The sequence below is a fragment of the Pseudophryne corroboree genome, chromosome 1, assembly GCF_028390025.1.
Source record: "Pseudophryne corroboree isolate aPseCor3 chromosome 1, aPseCor3.hap2, whole genome shotgun sequence".
Taxonomy (NCBI): domain Eukaryota; kingdom Metazoa; phylum Chordata; class Amphibia; order Anura; family Myobatrachidae; genus Pseudophryne; species Pseudophryne corroboree.
The window spans coordinates 948,773,320-948,786,122 of NC_086444.1; the positions used below are offsets into that span (position 1 = coordinate 948,773,320).

General features: G+C 44.1%; 1 protein-coding gene across 3 annotated transcripts in view; it reads left to right on the forward strand.

Annotated features, from left to right (window-relative positions):
- The window catches only part of DDX60 (DExD/H-box helicase 60), a 422,428-nt gene that overhangs the window by 88,422 nt on the left and 321,203 nt on the right, over positions 1 to 12,803 (forward strand). The gene's annotated exons all lie outside the window — the stretch shown is intronic.

The following is a 12,803-nucleotide window of genomic DNA, read 5'->3' on the forward strand; positions in this document are numbered from 1 at the left end:
TTATCCCAGTTTGATTGCTTAAATAAATTGCCTGTAATTGATAATTCTGCTAGCATGAAAGCCAGGGCCAGTTCAAGGTGTGTGTGGGGGGCCCTGGGCAACGCACATTTGGGGGTCCCTATCAATATAATTAACAAAGTGTATACTGAGTTTTATAGATAGATTATACATGATAGATGTTACAGACTTCAGTGCCCTTTTATTTCCTCTGCTTATCAGTGTATTACATATTTGGCTGTATATATATATATATATATATATATATATATATAAAATACACTGTTAAACAGAGGAATTAAGAGGGCCAGAAATCATTATATATATATATATATAAAACCAGAAAGAAGAGGCGGCACTCCCAGCGTTTTTAAAGTGCAAAAAATCTTTTAGTCAAGAAAGTTCTTGACTAAAAGATTTTTTGCACTTTAAAAACGCTGGGAGTGCCGCCTCTTCTTTCTGGTTATATTGGGATTCATTTTCTCATGGAGGGCACCCCAGCAAGTTATTTATAGGTGTCGTTGTCCGGGTTGTATTGGTATATATATATATATATATATATATATATATATTTTTTTTTTTTTTAAATATATATATATATATGTGTATATATATATGTATATATATATATATATATATATATATATATATATATAGCAAACAGATGAGAGCGGCGCTCCAGGCGTCTAGTACAGAAACAGTCAACCAGCGTGTTAAACACAACGTTTCAATGCCATTTTACTCTGGCATTTTCATCAGGTTAAACAACATAGAAATCAACTCACCTAAATACCAAGCATCCACCCGAGTGCACAAATGCTTCCGTAAGTCAGATCAACCGCCCGCTTCCTTCAGCGCTTCACAATGACTTCAGCCCCCCGGCGTCATCCAAAAGTGCCCATCACCATGGCTACATATAAACAGAAACTGAAATACAATTGCAAAATATGATACAAACATCGATTACAGTTGCAATTGCTGAAATTGATCATATCAAGGAATACAGTAAACATAATAAGGGATACAGTAAACAAAATATGTATAAGGATGCGCCACCATATTAGGCAATCTATAATCACCAGACAGGGAATATTCCTATTCGCTAACATTAACAATTAATAAAGGTGGATGAATACAGCTATTAGGAATCGTGTTATTAAATAAAACTATTAAGACCCAGCTGTTCATTGAGTCCCCTGGGCTGCAATGTACCCAGTCGATGTATCCATTGTGTCTCAGGTTGTAAGAGTTTCGCACCACGGTCACCCCCTCTGCGTGTCACAGGGACATGGTCTATCATACGGTAACGTAACGAGGCCAGTGAATGCCGGGCCTGACAAAAATGTCTGGCAACCGGCTGCTCACTGGTACCCTTAGAGATGGCTGCCCTATTGGCAGATCTGTGAGCTCCCATACGCTCCTTGAATATCCGTTCGGTCTTACCACCTAATACACCCCTTAGGTCTAATGCTTGATTGCTTGACTAACTCCTTAGAGATTTCCGTTTTTAACCAAGATATCTCTCAAGTTCCTTCTTCTAGTATAGCAAGGCACAACTTTTGTTTGTCCCAAATTTAGTTCAGGGTCACTTTGCACTATGTGCCATAACTTTTTGGAGATCCCATTAATACCTGCACTAGCCTAATTAAACTGGCCCATCCATGGCAATATGGTAGTGTTGGTCACTGGTTTACCTTTATCACATAACAATTGTGCTCTATGTACCCTCAACGCCTTAGCCTCTGCTAGAAGTTTCTCCCCTGGTATCCGCGTGCCCTGGACTTGGCAATCATGGTATTCCTTTGGCATTCTGCCAGCTCTGAATTTGAAGTAATCCGTTTTATTCTAATTAGCTGAGAATAGGGCAGCCCAAGTTTCAAAGAGGGAGGGTGAAAGCTATTGAAATTAAGTAAATTGTTACTGTCAGTAGACTTGTTAAACAATGAGGTATGTATACTACCATCCTTGATGACCAGTTACACTTCTAGATAATTGACTGCCTCCTTACTCATGGTATAGGTTAATTTGACGGAATGCTCTTGTCTATTGTGATTATCAATTATCGCAATTAGTTGTTCTTGCGTACCTTTCCAAAAGACAAGGAGGTTGTAAATATAGCGATAGTATAGTAATACATCTTGCGCTATCTCAGGGTCATCAAAAAGACGCAAAATTTTACCAAGGTCAACGTTTGAACCGCAGACGCATAATGCGTCTATCCGGACTTTGATGTGGTTGCTTGATAATGAGACTGATGCATATATAACAGCTATGCCTACTATAAGAGGTAATATGTCTAAAATGGAGAGGCAAGCTCTCGATAAACTAGCCGATAAGGGCGGTGCCCTAGTGATACAGAAATTAAATAACTACAAAATTGTGATTGAGCGACAGTTGCAGGATTCCAATACTCTTTTAACATTTAACCTGACTGTACGATTTATGGAGGAACTTTTTACTATGTTAGATACGGCAGTTAAGTCTGGTTTCATTTCTAGTATACTGCGTGATGCATTAATACCTAAATACCCTACTATGCCAGTTTTATATACTACCCCAAAAATTAATAAAACAGTAGTTAATCCACCAGGGTGACCCATTATTTCAGCTACTAAATCATTGTTTCAGCCAGCTGCATTGTATTTAGATTCATTGTTTCAACCATGTATTCAAACCCCCCCCCCCCCGCTTTCACCTGGATACCAGCACATTACTTAGGAAATTGAATGAGTAACCTAGGTTTGACTGTGAGGTTACGCTTTGCAGTGTTGACGTACAGAGCCTGTATACGCTGATACCACACAACCTTGGACTTAAGGCGGTACGGGATTATTTGGATGGCCATCCAGAATATAAAGGCCCCAACTTGCAATTTTGTCTAGACTTATTACAGATGATGTTGACTAGAAACCTTTTTCTTTATGATGGAAATGTATACCTTCAACGTACTGGGTGTGCAATGGGGTCCTCAGTGGCCCCATCATACTCAAACATATTTATGTTTGGAATTGAACAAGCTATATTTTTTGATGACCCTGAGATAGCGCAAGATGTATTACTATACTATCACTATATTGACGACCTCCTTGTCTTTTGGAAAGGTACGCAAGAACAACTGATTGCGATAATTAATAATCACAATAGACAAGAGTATTCTGTCAAATTAACCTATACCATGAGTAAGGAGGCAGTCAATTATCTAGATGTGCGACTGGTCATCAAGGGTGGTAGTATACATACCTCATTGTTTAACAAGTCTACTGACCATAACAATTTACTTCATTTCTATAGCTTTCACCCTCCCTCTTTGAAACTTGGGCTGCCCTATTCCCAGCTAATTAGAATAAAACAGATTACTTCAAATCCAGAGCTGGCAGAATGCCAGATGAATACCATGATTGCCAAGTTCAGAGCATGCGGGTACCGGGGAGAAACTTCTAGCAGAGGCTAAGGTGTTGAGAATAGATAGAGCACAATTGTTATGTGATAAAGGTAAACAAGTGACCAACACTACCATATTGCCATGGATGGGCCAGTTTAATTAGGCTAGTGCAGGTATTAATGGGATCTCCAAAAAGTTATGGCACATAGTGCAAAGTGACCCTGAATTAAATTTGGGACAAACAAAACTTATGCCTTGCTATACTAGAAGAAGGAACTTGAGAGATATCTTGGTTAAAACGGAAATCTCTAAGGATTTAGTCGAGCAATCAAGCATTAGACCTAAGGGGTGTATTAGGTGTATATGCACCACCTGTCAATATCTTATTTGTGGTAATACTTTTCAACACCCATTGACGGGATGTACAATGCATATCAACTATACATTTACATGCAATTCTAGATACATGGTGTAGCAGATCCTGTGTCCCTGTGGGCTGTCATATGTTGGTAAAACCGAACGGATGTTCAAAGAGCGTATGGGAGCCCACAGATCTGCCATCAGGGCAGCCATCTCTAAGGGTACCAGTGAGCAGCTGGTTGCCAGACATTTCTGTCAGGCCCGGCACTCACTGGTTTCGTTACGTTACCGTATGATAGACCATGTCCCTGTGACACGCAGAGGGGGTGACCGTGGTGCGAAACTCTTACAACTTGAGACACAATGGATACATTGACTGGGTACATTACAGCCCAGGGGACTGAATGAACAGCTGGGTCTTAAAAGTTTTATTTAATAACACGATTCCTAATAGCTGTATTCATCCACCTTTATTAACTGTTAATGTTAGCGAATAGGAATTTTCCCTGTCTGGTGATTATAGATTGCCTAATATGGTGGCGCATCCTTATACATATTTTGTTTACTGTATCCCTTATTATGTTTACTGTATTCCTTGATATGATCAATTTCAGCAACTGCAACTATAATCGATGTTTGTATCATATTTTGCAATTGTATTTCAGTTTCTGTTTATATGTAGCCATGGTGATGGGCACTTTTGGATGACGCCGGGGGGCTGAAGTCATTGTGAAGCGCTGAAGGAAGCGGGCGTTTGATCCGACTTACGGAAGCACTTGTGCACTCGGGAGGACGCTTGGTATTTAGGTGAGTTGATTTCTATGTTGTTTAACCTGATGAAAATACCAGAATAAAATGGCATTGAAACATTGTGTTTAACACGCTGGTTGACTGTTTCTGTACTAGGCGCCTGGAGCGCCGCTCTCATCTGTTTGCTATGCTATCGTCTGTATGCAGGCAGCTGGCACAGTAAGACAACTCTATTGGGAGAGCCGGACCTTCGCTGTATATGTATATATATATATATATATATATATATATATATATATATATATAGTATATATACATACATTTATACAATTAAGTAAAAGGGCCAAAAACTTAAACTGCCACCTTTCCCTGTGGAATCTCCCACTCTGTCACCTCTTCTACATACATATAAGCAGGGTCTCACACTCACACATGCAGGATACATAGACACGTACTGTACATACATACATACATACATACATGCATACTGTACATACATACATACACACACACACACACACACACACACACACACACACACACACACACACATGCAAGGTCACATAGAAACATACACATATAGGCAGGGTCTTACACACACATGCAGGGTTGCAAACACACATACTGTACATACATATAGGCAGGGTCACTCATATACATATACTGTACAAACAAACATACATACATACAGTATATACATGCAGGCAGAGTCACACACACAGGCTACACACTGCAGCACCTCCCTCATCTTACACGGACAAGCAGCCAGACAGGACAGAAGCTAGAGATGGCTACTGAGTTGCTGTCTCAACACACTGACTCAAATCATTTAGAAGTTTGAATGATTTGAGTCAGTCACAGTTTGATGTGTAGAGAAATACCCCCAGTAGCCTCACTCAGTCAGTCACAGTGATTGGGTGGCAGCACTCCTGGATGACACCACCTGGGAGGGAGCTGCTAGGGATGGGCTTCGGTGGGCTGTATATTGATGGTTTCCATCGATGATAGAATCGGTGATAACCATCGATGGTACGCAAACCATCTATGGCGAACCATCGATGGTTTGCATTACTCGATGGCCGCCACTGAAAGGTGCTGGCTGGGCTGCGGACCAATCAAAAACCCTTGGCGGGGCTTAGCAGGTGTCAAGGGGTGGAGCCATGCTCAGTGTACTGACACCTTGCAAAATAAAATAAATAAATAAAAACAATAATAATAATATTTTGTTTTTAAAATATATCTATATCTATATATATATATATATATATATATAGAGAGAGAGAGAGAGAGAAAGAGAGAGAGAGAGAGAGAGGGATACAAACAGTGCCTTGCTAATGTATTCACCCTACCCTTTGCATTTTTTATGTATTGTTGCTTCACAACCTTGAATTAAAATGTATTGTTTGAAGGCTTGCATCATTTCATTCACAAAACATGGCTGCAACTTTGAAGAAGTTTTTTTTTTTTTTATTGTGAAGCATACATCAAATAGGACAAAATAACAGAAAACTTCAGCGTGCATAACTATTCACCACCCTAAAGTCAGTACTTTGTAGAGCCACCTTTTGCGGCACTTACAGCTGCAAGTCGCTTTGAATAATTCTCTATGAGCTTGCCACATCTTGCCACTGGGATTTTTGCCCATTCCTCAAGGCAAAACTGCTCCAGCTCCTTCATGTTGGATGGTTTCCGCTTGTGAACAGCAATCTTCAAGTCTGACCACAGATTCTCAATTGGATTGAGATCTGGGCTTTGACTAGGCCATTCCAACACATTTAAATGTTTCCCCTTAACCCACTCGAGTGTTGCTTTAGCAGTATGCTTCAGGTCATTATCCTGCTGGAAGGAGTCCCAGTCTCAAATCACAGGCAGACTGAAACAGGTTTTGTTCAAGAATATCCCTGTATTTAGCACCATCCATCTTTCCCTCGACTCAAAACAGTTTCCCAGTCCCTGCTGCTGAAAAAACATCCCCACAGCATGATGCTGTGCCACCACCATGTTTCACTGTGGGGATGGTGTTCTTGGGGTGATGGGATATGTTGGGTTTGCGCCAGACATAGCGTTTTCCTTGGTGGCCGAAAAGTAAAATTTTAGTCTCATCTGACCAGAGCACCTTCCTCCATACATTTGGGGAGTCGTCCACATGCCTTTTGGCAAACTCAAAACGTGCCTTCTTATTTTTAACACTAAGTAATGGCTTTTATTCTGGCCACTCTTCCATAAAGCCCAGCTCTAAGGAGTGTACGGGTTATTGTGGTCACATACGCAGATACACCAGTCTCTGCTGTGGAACTCTGCAGCTCCTTCAGGGTTACCTTTGGTCTCTGTGCTGCCTCTCTGATTAATGCCCTCCTTGTCCGGTCTGTGAGTTTTGGTGACCTGCCCTCTCTTGGCAGGTTTGTTGTGGTACCATGTTCTTTCCATTTGAAGTTGATGGATTTGATGGTGCTCCGGGGGATCATCAAAGATTTGGATATTTTTTTTATAACCCAACCCTGACTTGAACTTCTTAACAACTTTGTCCCTGACTTGTTTGGAGAGCTCCTTGGTCTTCATGGTGTGATGAATCTTGCTTAGTGGTATTGCAGCCTCTGGGGCCTTTCAAAAAAGGTGTGTTTATACTGACAGATCATGTGACACTTAGATTGCACACAGGTGGACTTCATTTCACTAATTATGTGACTTCTGAAGGTAATTGGTTGCACCAGAACTTTTGAGGGGCTTCATAGCAAAGGGGATGAACCCATATTCACATGCCAAGTTTCAAATTTTTATTTATAAAAATAATTTTTTATATACGTTTTTCTCATTTCACTTCACCAACTTAGGCTATTTTGTGCATACCCATTACATAAAATTCAGATTAAAAAATAAATAAATTCACCAGTTGTAATGTAACAAAATAGGTAAAAAGCCAAGGGGGGTGAATACTTTAGCAAGGCACTGTATGTATGTATATATATATATATATATATATATAATAAGAATTTACTTACCGTTAATTCTATTTCTCGTAGTCCGTAGTGGATGCTGGGAACTCCGTAAGGACCATGGGGATAAGCGGCTCCGCAGGAGACTGGGCACATCTAAAGAAAGCTTTAGGACTATCTGGTGTGCACTGGCTCCTCCCCCCATGACCCTCCTCCAAGCCTCAGTTAGGATACTGTGTCCGGACGAGCGTACACAATAAGGAAGGATTTTGAATCCCGGGTAAGACTCATACCAGCCACACCAATCACACCGTATAACTTGTGATCTGAACCCAGTTAACAGCATGATAACAGAGGAGCCTCTGAAAAGATGGCTCACAACAACAATAACCCGATTTTTGTAACAATAACTATGTACAAGTATTGCAGACAATCCGCACTTGGGATGGGCGCCCAGCATCCACTACGGACTACGAGAAATAGAATTATCGGTAAGTAAATTCTTATTTTCTCTGACGTCCTAGTGGATGCTGGGAACTCCGTAAGGACCATGGGGATTATACCAAAGCTCCCAAAACGGGCGGGAGAGTGCGGATGACTCTGCAGCACCGAATGAGAGAACTCCAGGTCCTCCTCAGCCAGGGTATTAAATTTGTATAAATTAGCAAACGTGTTTGCCCCTGACCAAGTAGCTGCTCGGCAAAGTTGTAAAGCCGAGACCCCTCGGGCAGCCGCCCAAGATGAGCCCACCTTCCTTGTGGAATGGGCTTTTACAGATTTTGGTTGTGGCAGGCCTGCCACAGAATGTGCAAGCTGAATTGTACTACAAATCCAACGAGCAATAGTCTGCTTAAAAGCAGGAGCACCCAGCTTGTTTGGTGCATACATGATAAACAGCGAGTCAGATTTTCTGACTCCAGCCGTCCTGGAACATATATTTTCAGGGCCCTGACTACGTCCAGCAACTTGGAGTCCTCCAAGTCCCTAGTAGCCGCAGGTACCACAATAGGGTGGTTCACATGAAAAACTGCTACCACCTTAGGAAGGAATTGGGAACGAGTCCTCAATTCCGCCTATCCATATAAAATACAGATAAGAGCTTTTGACAAAACCGCCAATTCTGATACACGCCTGGCCGACGCCAAGGCTCACAGCATGAACACTTTCCACGTGAGGTATTATAGCTCCACGGATTTAAGTGGATCAACTCAATGCGACTTCAGGAAATCCAACACTACGTTGAGATCCCACGGTGCCACTGGAGGCACACACGGGGGGGCTGACTATGCAGCACTCCCTTAACAAAAATCTGAACTTCAGGCAGTGAAGCCAGTTCTATTTGGGAAGAAAATTGATAGAGCCGAAATCAGGACCTTAATGGAATCCAATTTTAGGCCCATAGTCACCTCTGACTTGTAGGAAGTGCAGAAATTGACCTAGCTGAAATTCCTCCTTTTGGGGCCATACTGGCCTCACAGCACGCAACATATTTTCGCCATATGCGGTGATAATGGTTTGCGTTCACTTCTGTCCCAGCTTTAAATAGCGTAGGGATAACTTCCTCCGGAATGCCTTTTCCTTCAGGATCCGGCGTTCAACCGCCATGCCGTCAAATGCAGCCTGCGGTAAGTCTTGGAACAGACAGGACCCCTGCTTCAGCAGGTCCTGTCTGAGCTGCAGAGGCCATGGGTCCTCTGAGATCATTTCTTGGAGTTCTGGGTACCAAGCTCTTCTTGGCCCCCCGGAACAATGAGTATAATTCTTGTTCCTCTCCTTCTTATTATTCTCATTACCCTGGGTATGAGAGGCAGAGAAGGGAACACATACACCGACTGGTACACCCACGGTGTTACCAGAGCGTCCACAGCTATCGCCTGAGGGTCCCTTGACCTGGCGCAATATCTTTGTAGCTTTTTGTTGAGGCGGGACGCCCTCCTGTCCACCTGTGGCCTTTCCCCACGGTGTACAATCATTTGGAAAACTTCTGGATGAAGTCCCCACTCTCCCGGGTGGAGGTTATATCTGCTGAGAAAGTCTGCTTCTCAGTTGCCCACTCCAGGAATAAACACTGCTGACAGTGCTAACACATGATTTTCCGCCCATCGGCGAATCCTTGTGGCTTCTGTCATCGCCATCCTGCTTCTTGTGCCGCCCTGTCGGTTTACATGAGCGACCGCCGTGATGTTGTCTGACTGGATCAGCACCGGCCGGTGTTGAAGCAGGGGTCTAGCCTGACTTAGGGCATTGTAAATGGCCCATAGTTTCAGAACATTTATGTGTAGGGAAGTCTCCTGACTTTTCCATAGGTCTTGGAAGTTTCTTCCCTGTGTGACTGCCCCTGAGCACTCTGCAGTCACCACCACAGCGACACCCTGGCCCTTGGAGACAGGGTTATCCGCCGATGCATCTGAGGATGCGACCCGGACTACTTGTCCAACAGATCCCTTGCATGGGAATTGACGAATGGAAATTCTTCGTAAGAAGCTACCATCTTTTCCAAGGCTCGTGTGCATTGATGCACCGATACCTGTATTTGTATTAGGAGGTCTCCGTCTAGAGACGCCAACTCCTTGGACTTCTCCTCCAGGAGAAACCCATTTTAACCTGTTCTGTGTCCAGAACCATATCCAGGAACAGTAGACGCGTCGCAGGAACCAGCTGCGACTTTGGAATATTCAGAATCCAGCCGTGCTGTTGTAGCACTTCCCGAGATAGTGCTACTCCGACGAACAACTGCTCCCTGGTCTTTGCCTTTATAAGGAGATCGTCCAAGTACGGAATAAGTACTTCGGCCATTACCTTGGTAAATACCCTCAGTGCCGGGGACAGACCAACGGCAACGTCTGGAATTGGTAATGACAATCCTGTACCACAATTTTGAGGTACACCTGGTGAAGAGGGTAAATAAGGACATGCAGGTAAGTATCCTTGATGTCCAGTGATACCCTGAAATTTTCCAGGCTTGCAATAATCGCCCTGAGCGATTCCATTTTGAACTTGAACCTTCGTATATAAGTGTTCAAAGATTTCAATTTTAGAATGGGTCTCACCGAACCGTCTGGTTTCGGTACCACAACATTTTGGAATAGTAACCCCGGCCTTGTTTAAGGAGGGGTACCTTGATTTCACCTGCTGGAAGTACAGCTTGTGAATTTCCGCCAGTACTACCTTTCCGAGGGCAGCAGGCAAGGCTGATGTGAAGGCAACGGCGAGGGGGAGTCGTCTCAAACTCCAGCCTGTATCCCTGTGATACTACTTGCAGAACCTAGGGATCCACCTGTGGGCAAGCCCACTGGTCCCTGCAGTTCCCGAGATGCGCCCCCACCGCACCTGTCTCCACCTGTGGAGCCCCAGCATCATGCGGTGGACTCAGAGGAAGCGAGGGAAGAGATTTGATCCTGGGAACTGGCTGACTGGTGCAGCTTTTTCCTTCTTCCCTTGTCTCTGTGTCGAAAGGAAGCGCCTTTGACCCGCTTGCTTTTCTGAAGCCGAAAGGACTGTACCTGAAAATACGGTGCTTTCTTAGGCTTTTGTGAGGAAACTTGAGGTAAAAATTTTTTTATTCCCAGCTGTTGCTGTGGATACGAGGTCCCAGAGACCATCCCCAAACAATTCCTCACCCTTATAAGGCAGAATCTCATGTGCCTTTTAAATGCAGCATCACCTGTCCACTGCCAGGTTTCTAATACCTTCCTGGCAGAATGGACAGTGCATTCATTCTGGATGCCAGCCGGCAAATATCCCTCTGTGCATCCTTTATATATATATGACAACGTCTTAAATATGCTCAATGTTAGCAAACATTATCCCTGTCTTAGCTATTATCTGACAGGGTATCAGACCACGCTGCAGCAGCACTATTTATGCTGAGGTAATAGCAGGCTTCAGTGTATAACCTGAGTGTGTAATTACAGACTTCAGGATCGCCTCCTGCTTTTTATCAGCAGGTTCCTTCAAGGTGACCGTATCCTAAGACGGTAGTGTCACCTTTTGACAAACGTGTGAGCGCCTCATCCACCCCAAGGGATATCTCCCCACGTGACCTATCCTCTGGCGGGAAAGGATATAATGCCAATAACATTTTAGCAATTATCAGTTGTTATCGGGGGAAAACCACGCATCATCACACATTTAATTTCTCAGATTCAGGAAAACTACAGGTAGTTTTTCCTCACCGAACATAATACCCCTTTTTTTGGTGGTACTCGTATTATCAGAAATGTGTAAAACATTTTTCATTGCCTCAATCATGTAACGTGTGGCCCTACTGGAAGTCACATTTGTCTCTTCACCGTCGACACTGGAGTCAGTATCCGTGTCGGCGTCTATATCTGCCATCTGAGGTAACGGGCGCTTTAGAGCCCCTGACGGCCTATGAGACGTCTGGACAGGCACAAGCTGAGTAGCCGGCTGTCTCATGTCAACCACTGTCTTTTATACAGAGCTGACACTGTCACGTAATTCCTTCCAACAGTTCATCCACTCAGGTGTCGACCCCCTAGGTGGTGACATCACTATTACAGGCAATCTGCTCCGTCTCCACATCATTTTTCTCCTCATACATGTCGACACAAACGTACCGACACACAGCACACACACAGGGAATGCTCTGATAGAGGACAGGACCCCACTAGCCCTTTGGGGAGACAGAGGGAGAGTTTGCCAGCACACACCAGAGCGCTATATATATACAGGGATAACCTTATATAAGTGTTTTTCCCCTTATAGCTGCTGTTTTATTAATACTGCGCCTAATTAGTGCCCCCCTCTCTTTTTTAACCCTTTCTGTAGTGTAGTGACTGCAGGGGAGAGCCAGGGAGCTTCCCTCCAACGGAGCTGTGAGGGAAAATGGCGCCAGTGTGCTGAGGAGATAGGCTCCGCCCCCTTCTCGGCGGCCTTATATCCCGTTTTTCTGTGTATTCTGGCAGGGGTTAAATTCATCCATATAGCCCAGGAGCTATATGTGATGCATTTTTTGCCATCCAAGGTGTTTTTATTGCGTCTCAGGGCGCCCCCCCCCCAGCGCCCTGCACCCTCAGTAACCGGAGTGTGAAGTGTGCTGAGAGCAATGGCGCACAGCTGCAGTGCTGTGCGCTACCTTGTTGAAGACAGGACGTCTTCTGCCGCCGATTTTCCGGACCTCTTCAGTCTTCTGGCTCTGTAAGGGGGCCGGCGGCGCGGCTCTGGGACCCATCCATGGCTGGGCCTGTGATCGTCCCTCTGGAGCTAATGTCCAGTAGCCTAAGAAGCCCAATCCACTCTGCACGCAGGTGAGTTCGCTTCTCTCCCCTTCAGTGCCGTAACTAGGCATTTTAGCGCTGTGTGCAAGAACTGACATTGGCGCCCCCCCGTACAAGATAGGCGCAGTGCGCGAAAAATAT